The 7,405-nt window shown below is 48.9% G+C and overlaps 1 pseudogene; it reads left to right on the top strand.

Annotated features, from left to right (window-relative positions):
* The first annotated feature begins 3,250 nt into the window (after positions 1 to 3,250).
* Positions 3,251 to 6,271, top strand: LOC149573740 (25S ribosomal RNA; annotated as a pseudogene).
* The last annotated feature ends 1,134 nt before the right edge of the window (positions 6,272 to 7,405 follow it).

Raw genomic sequence — 7,405 nt, 5'->3', positions numbered from 1 at the left:
TTCAAATTTTTTCACAGCTAACATTGGTCTTTGTGAGAGATGGGTACGAAAGCACATCCCCATTGCTACGCAGGAGCTCCCCAAGGTTGCCTTTCTGCCAACTCGACTGGTACAACATTGTGAATGGTTCGACAGTGGTTGTCATTCTAATGTGTCATCAGGGGATGCCTTGGAAAGTGGCCTTTCAAGGGTGAGCTCATGTCTAGCACTTGGATTGTGCGTCGCATCACAAGTGAATGGGGAGATCTCTCTGTGAAAGGCGGGATGGTGATTGCAAGAGAAAATTGCATTAGTCGGAGCATTGGCCTCGGTCCATTATGACAGCCTTGCAATTTCTCTTTAATTGCAACCTGTGTTTGTGCAGTAGCAGAGTTTGCATGTAAGATGGGCCTTGTTCTTGAGAGTTCCAGGAGGTGACCTCCGAAACTTTTGGATTGGGCCCCTTCAAGGTGAAATTCATCCAGTTGATCAGATGAAGCTCGATGTGCTTGTATCTATTCCAAGATGGTAATGATGGTCATTAATCTGTGGCAGTGAGTATATCCCATTCAGTAATCACAATGGCAGAGCTGGTGGAAAGTACTTGTCACTTTATTTTGTTGGATATACCTTGTATGTAGGTGTCTGCACGGCTTGCAACACACTGCACATTTGGTGTTCGATTCTAAGATGCGCTTGTTGTTGAGTGTGCATGGAGTTGAATCTTTTAGCCAAGGGCTCTGTCTTATTGGCACGTTCTATCATTACATTTTTATCCTACCCAGATGGCAAGAAGGAAAGAGATGGTTGCACGGGTGCATTGCTCGACGTCCCTAATTTCATCAAGGGTCCACTCTCCACCCTAAGTTTTTGCCAATTGGTAGAGCCTTGGGATTGAGAGGGGGAAGGGCAAAAGGTTTGGTTGCTGCATAATTTATTCGCTAGTGCATTCTTGGTGCGTGCTCACCTCTTTACTATCTCATCCTACAGAAGTGCATGGCACTGTTGTGACAGCCTTTGTGGTCCAGGCCAGTAGAAGCGTAGAGTATTATCGATAATTTTTGTTTGGATGTGGAAACTCTCCATGCCCTGTCCTACCTTGTGCAATCTGAACGGCTATAGCTCATGGGTTCTGCGAGAGATACTCTTCTTCAGCTACCCCCTAAAGAGAGCGTTCAGGGTTTGCATTGTGTAGACAAAAAGCCCAAGGCGTTTCATCTCTCTTCAGATGCAAAATTCTGGGAGGGCTTGTCAAAGTATGGCCATTTGTACGAGGTGCACCAAAAAGCGTGTAGGGGGCATATGCCTAGGAAATGGATGTCTTTGAGTGTCCTTACTCAGTTGCATGTGCGGTGTACATCTTTACATTATGACTCTACTGCGAGCATTTGTGATTCAAGCATTTTGGGGGAATGGGTTTCGTACGAGATGTTCTTCTCAGGCTCCTGCGAACCAGAGCACTCGTCTTTGCAATGCTCTGACAAGTGCAGGCCCAACGTGTCTATCTAGGGGAAGAAATTGCATGACTGCTTTTTGTCGAGATGTGGGTGCTCACGGGTGGGTTCCCTTGTGGTGCAGTTCTTCAGTATGTGCATGTGCATGAGATTGAAGCTTGTCCGACAATGCTAGTGTGAGTGTTCACCCATAGGAACTTTTTTGTACCTGCGCTGGCAGATCATGTGTCATGGGGAATGGTTAGCGAGGCTATGCTAGGAAAGGAGAAATTTGCCAAAGGTTAGACATGTCCATGTATGTGGGCGGGCTCTCATCACCTATAAATGTGCCAAGGGGGTGTTATACACGATTCCCTTGAGCGGCCTTATAATTGAGGTGGTCTCGTGCACAGTGATGCCCCTGCCAATCGCATAACCAGCCATGTTTTTGACTCGCATGGCCCTTCACCCTTCAGCATGGTGGTCTCCGTTGGCACTTTGGCAACCAGCTCTTCATCATGGGAAAACATTTGTTGCGATCGGGAAGGATTTTGTCTGTGCGGGTGCACCTCAATAGGTGTGTAGGAGGCATATGCCTAGGAAATGGATGTCTCTGAGTGGCCTTACAATTGAGGTGGCTATGTGTACGGTGCATCTCGTATAGACTCGAGGCTTCTTTCCGAGTAGTGGCGATAGTGAGTTCGAGGGTAAAGGGTTCCGTATGGGATGTTCTTCCCAGGTGCCTGTGAACCGAGGCTCCCTATTCGGCCCTCTCCGGTCGACGATGGGACACTTTCCTCTTGTGTGAAATCTTTGAGTGTTGCGATTCTTGCATGTGCTGTGAATGTCATTCTTGTTGCTTGTGTGGCAGATTATGTTTGGATGCATGACAAAGCGAATGCAAATTTCAGTTTCCCATCGCGGTGGGCATCCCTTGGCTGTAGCAGGTCTTGGGTAACAAGGTTACCGTAGGTGAACCTGCGGTAGGATCATTGTCGGTTCGAGACCCTGAATCGTGTAGGGGATGGAGTTGGCCTCCTCCCCACCCTTGAAATCTCAGTGACGTGCAGACACTCGGCCCTGCAACGATGTGCTAGACGGTCAAGCTATGGGTCCAGCGCCATTGAGGTTGAGGGTCACATCGAATGCTCGTGATCAAAAGCATGGATTCCCTGCGGGGTGAAGAAGAGACTCGGATGCCATCTGGATTAGGATCGGTGCCTTCAAACGATGTCCATGTCAGAGCAAGAGGTCTCTGCTCAATTGCAGTTTAGAGGGGGTCTGGGCCTCATCCCCCGCTGAGATTTCATGGTCCGATCGCATGCGCGGCGCTGTGCTAGGGATCCGTCATTTTGACGACGGCAAGTTGGGACTGCCGCAACCCCCCGTTGCCTTGCCCAGGTGTGTTGACTCATCACTTGGAGCATTCTGTGTCTAGGATGGGTGCACTCACATGATTTGTGGGGCAGGGGCCCCGTCTGCTGACATGGCTCTCCCATGCGTCGCCTCCCACCTTTGCAATGTGATGGGGCAGGGACACACCACAGTGTTCCTCATCGCACCCATTGGGTGCTCGGGGTTCAGGATGTGTCAACCACCCAACACACAGGTGCATCGTGCACCTTAGAAATCCAAAGAACGAAGCGCGAGCCAGCGCCTTGCACACTTGGGTCACCGAAAGACAAAAGCAAAACAAAATCATGACTCTCGGCAATGGATATCTCGGCTCTCGCCACGATGAAGAATGTAGCAAAATGCGATACTTAGTGTGAATTGCAGAATCTCATGAATCATCAAGTTGTTGAATGCAAGTTGTGGGCATTGCTGCATCTCTACCACATCCCTAAGTCAGGTGTGAGTACCCACTGAGTTTAAGCATATCAATAAGTGGAGGAAAAGAAACTTACCAGGATTCCCCTAATAACGGCGAGCAAATCGGGAAGCCCAGCATGAAAATCGACGGCCGCGCCTATCAAATTGTAGTCTATAGAAGCATCCTCAGTGATGGACCAGGCCCAAGTCCCCTGGAAGGGGGTGCCAGAGAGGGTGAGAGCCCCGTCGAGCCCGGACCCTATCGTACCATGAGGCACTATCGGCGAGTCAGGTTGTTTGGGAATGTAGCCCTAATCGGGTGGTAAATTTTGTCCAAGGCTAAATACGAGTGAGAGATCGATAGCGAACAAGTACCGTGAGGGAAAGATGAAAAGGACTTTGAAAAGAGAGTTAAAGAGTGCTTGAAATTGCTGGGAGGGAAGCGGATGGAGGCTGTCAATGTGCCCCGGTTGGATGCGAAATGGTGTGAGCCGGTCCGCCGCTCGGTTCGGGGGACGTGCCAGCATGGGCTGTCACGGTGGCACAAGTGCGACCTTCTTGGTCACACAAATACTTTTCTTGTGGCAGTCGAGGAGTGAAGTGCATGCCTTTATGGCAGGCTCTCAAGCACTTGTCCACTCGTGGCACTGGCCAGTGGGCTTTCCATCTGACCCATCTTGAAACACGGACCAAGGAGTCCAACATGTGAGCGAGTTGGCGGGTTGGGAAAACCTGTGAGGCGCAAGGAAGCTGACTGGCAAGATCCCCTCTCGGGGGGTGCACCGCCGACCAGCCCTGATCTTCTGTGAAGGGTTCGAGTGCGAGCACACCTGTTGGGACCCGAAAGATGGTGAATTATGCCTGAGCAGGGTGAAGCTAGAGGAAACTCTGGTGGAGGCCCGTAGTGATATTGACGTGCAAATCATTCATCTTACTTGGGTATAGGGGCAAAAGACTAATTGAACCGTCTAGTAGATAGTTTCCTCCAAAGTTTCCCTCAGGATAGCTGGAGCTCACGTGCGAGTTTTATTGGGTAAAGTAAATGATTAGAGGCATCGGGGGCATAACGCCCTTGACCTACTCTCAAACTTTAAATAGGTAAGTCGGGGTGGCTGCTCTGTTGAGCTGCACCATGGAATTGCGAGCTCCAAGTGGGCCATTTTTGGTAAGCAGAACTGGCAATGCGGGATGAACTGAAAGCCGAGTTACGGTGCCAAATTGCGCGCTAACCCAGATCCCACAAAGGGTGTTGGTTGATTAAGACAGCAGGATGGTGGTCATGGAAGTTGAAATCTGCTAAGGAGTGTGTAACAACTCACCTACCAAATCAACTAGCCCCAAAAATGGATGGCGCTGAAGCGCGCAACCTATACTTGGCTGTCAGGCCAAGTGCCAGGCTCTGATGAGTAGCAGGATGCGGGGGTTGTTGCGAAACCTTGGGCATGAGCCTGGGTGGACCGGCCCCCGGTGCAGATCTTGGTGGTAGTAGCAAATATTCAAATGAGAACTTTGTTCACCTTTGAGAACTTTCTGTGATCATCGAAAGGGAATCAAGTTAATATTCCTGAACCAGGACGTGGTGGTGGAAGACAATGTTAGGAAATTTGGAGATGTCGGCGAGGGCCCCGGGAAGAGTTTTCTTTTCTTTTTAACAGCCTGCCCACCCTAAAATCGGTTCAACCAGAGATAGGGTCCAGCGGCTAGAAGAGCACCGCACGTCCTGCGGTGTTCGGTGTGCCTTCGGCGACCCTTGAAAATCTAGAGGACCGAGTACCGTTCATGCCCGATCGTACTCATAACCGCATCAGGTCTCCAAGGTGAACAACCTCTGGTCAATAGAACAATGTAGGTAAGGGAAGTCGGCAAAATGGATCCAAAACTTTGGGAAAAGGATTGGCTTTGAGGGCTGGGCCTAGGGGTCTATGCCCAAACTCATGGGTTGTTGGCGGCCTGCCCAAGCTGCTCTCGCGGCAAGGGTGGGCTGCCACGTGCCAATCAGGCGATGGACTCAGGACGCCCCCTTTGGAGGGCTTTCCCTAGGCGGCGAACAGTCGACTCAGAACTAGTACGGACAAGGGGAATCTGACCATTTAATTAAAACAAAGCATTGTGATGGTCCCTGTGGATGCTGATGCAATGTGATTTCTGCCCAGTGCTCTGAATGTCAAAGTAAAGAAATTAAACCAAGCGTGCGTAAATGGGCTTGGCAAAATCAACAGGGAAAGAAGACCCTGTTGAGCTTGACTCTAGTTTGACTTTGTGAAATGACTTGAGAGGTGTAGAATAAGTGGGAGCTTTTAGGCGCAATTGAAATACCACTACTTTTAATGTTATTTTACTTATTCTGTGAGGCGGAGATGGAGCAATACCCCTATTGTTGGCCTTAAGGTGCGTCTAGGCACACCGATCCAGGCAGAAGACATTGTCAGGTGGGGAGTTTGGCTGGGGTGGCACATCTATTAAAAGATAATGCAGGTGTCCTAAGATGAGCTCAACGAGAACAGAAATCTCCTGTGGAACAAAAGGGTAAAAGCTCATTTGATTTTGATTTTCAATACGAATACAAATAGTGAAAGCGTGGCCTATTGATCCTTTAGACTTTCAAAATTTGAAGCTAGAGGTGTCAAAAAAGTTACCACAGGGATAACTAGCTTGTGGCAGCCAAGCATTCATAGCGATGTTGCTTTTTGATCCTTTGATGTCGGCTCTTCCTATCATTGTGAAGCAGAATTCACCAAGTGTTGGATTGTTCACCCACCAATAGGGAACGTGAGCTGGGGTTAGACCATCGTGAGACAGGTTAGTTTTACCCAAAGATTTCAACCCGAATCGTGTTAGCAACCCCGACTCAAATCGCCTCGAGTCTTAATCGCCTGCAATTTTTTTCAACCACTCATGTCATCGTGCTTGACTTGATTCTATGCGCCCCAAGTCATGTACGTGATCCAAAAGCAATTAACTCTTTTTTTGGCTAATGGCCAAAGTTTTTGAATCGACTCAGCTACCTCGACTCGAATTGCCTCGAGCCTTAATCGCCTCCATTTTTTTTTTTTGCTCGACTCATGTAACCGCACTCGCCTTGATTCTGAGTGGCCCGAGTCACTTACGTGATCCAAAATCAGGTAACTTTTTCTTTTTTCTTTTTTTTTTCAAGTCCCAAAGTTTTGAACTCGGATAGAGTCGGATGCCCCGACTCGAGTCCTCTCCAAATTTTTTGCACGACTCATGTCACTGTGCTCGACTTGATTCTAAGTGCCCCGAGCCATGTACGTGATCCAAAAGCGGTTAAATTTTTCTTTTTGGTTAACGCCCAAAGTTTTCAACCCGACCCGCCTCGAAAACCTCGACTCGAAGCACCTTGAGCCTTAATGGCCTCCAATGTTTTTGCACGACCCAAGCCCCGAGCCTTATGGGGCCTATCATGATCTCTTTTTATAAAGAAAATTCTCAAATCGGATCATTTCGGCTACCCTACCTCAAATCTGGCTAGCTAGGTGTAACGCCTCGAGTCAGCTCGATAATACATGAACTGAAACTTGTGCATGATCCAAAAGCGGGTAACTTGTTTTTTTTTTTTTTTTTGTAATGCCCAAAATTTAGCGCTTTTCACTGTACAGGGCCTCCAATGATTTTTTTTTTTCCCCTAGTCGACCCACTCTGGCAACCCAGTCGGGTCACCTGAGGCTGGGGCGACGGAGTTGGGTGACCCAAGTTGGGTCGACCTAGGCGTGCGATCCTGGCTGGGGATAGCAAGTCGATTCTATAAGTTTGCTTGCCAATTTTGCTAGCCAGGTCGGCTCACCAAGTCATCTGACCATGTGGTCTTTGCCAAATCAATAATTGACTCTTTAAGTCTTCTCACAGCTCGTCAAGCTGGCTCACCAAGATGACTTACCATCTCGCCTCACCAGGTTGCCTCTTCTTTAAGACCGCTCACCATGTCGGCTCCCCAAGTCAGCTCACCAAGTCGACTATTTAGGTTGCCTCACCAAGTCGACCCCTTAAGTTCACTCACCAAGTTAGATCCCTAAGTCAGCTCACCAAGTTGAATTACCTAGTCATTTTACCACCTTGCCCCAGCAAGTGTGCTCACCAAGTTGTCCCACCAAGTTGCTTCTCTAAGCCCACTCACCATGTCAGCTCACCAAGTCGGTTGTTCAAGTACGTTGCCAAGTCACCTC

The sequence above is a fragment of the Cupressus sempervirens genome, chromosome 2 (assembly GCF_028749045.1).
Source record: "Cupressus sempervirens isolate cs-2001-9-10 chromosome 2, ASM2874904v1, whole genome shotgun sequence".
NCBI lineage: Eukaryota > Viridiplantae > Streptophyta > Pinopsida > Cupressales > Cupressaceae > Cupressus > Cupressus sempervirens.
The sequence above is the reverse complement of the archived record's forward strand: the minus strand, read 5'-3'. Positions and strand labels throughout refer to the sequence as shown.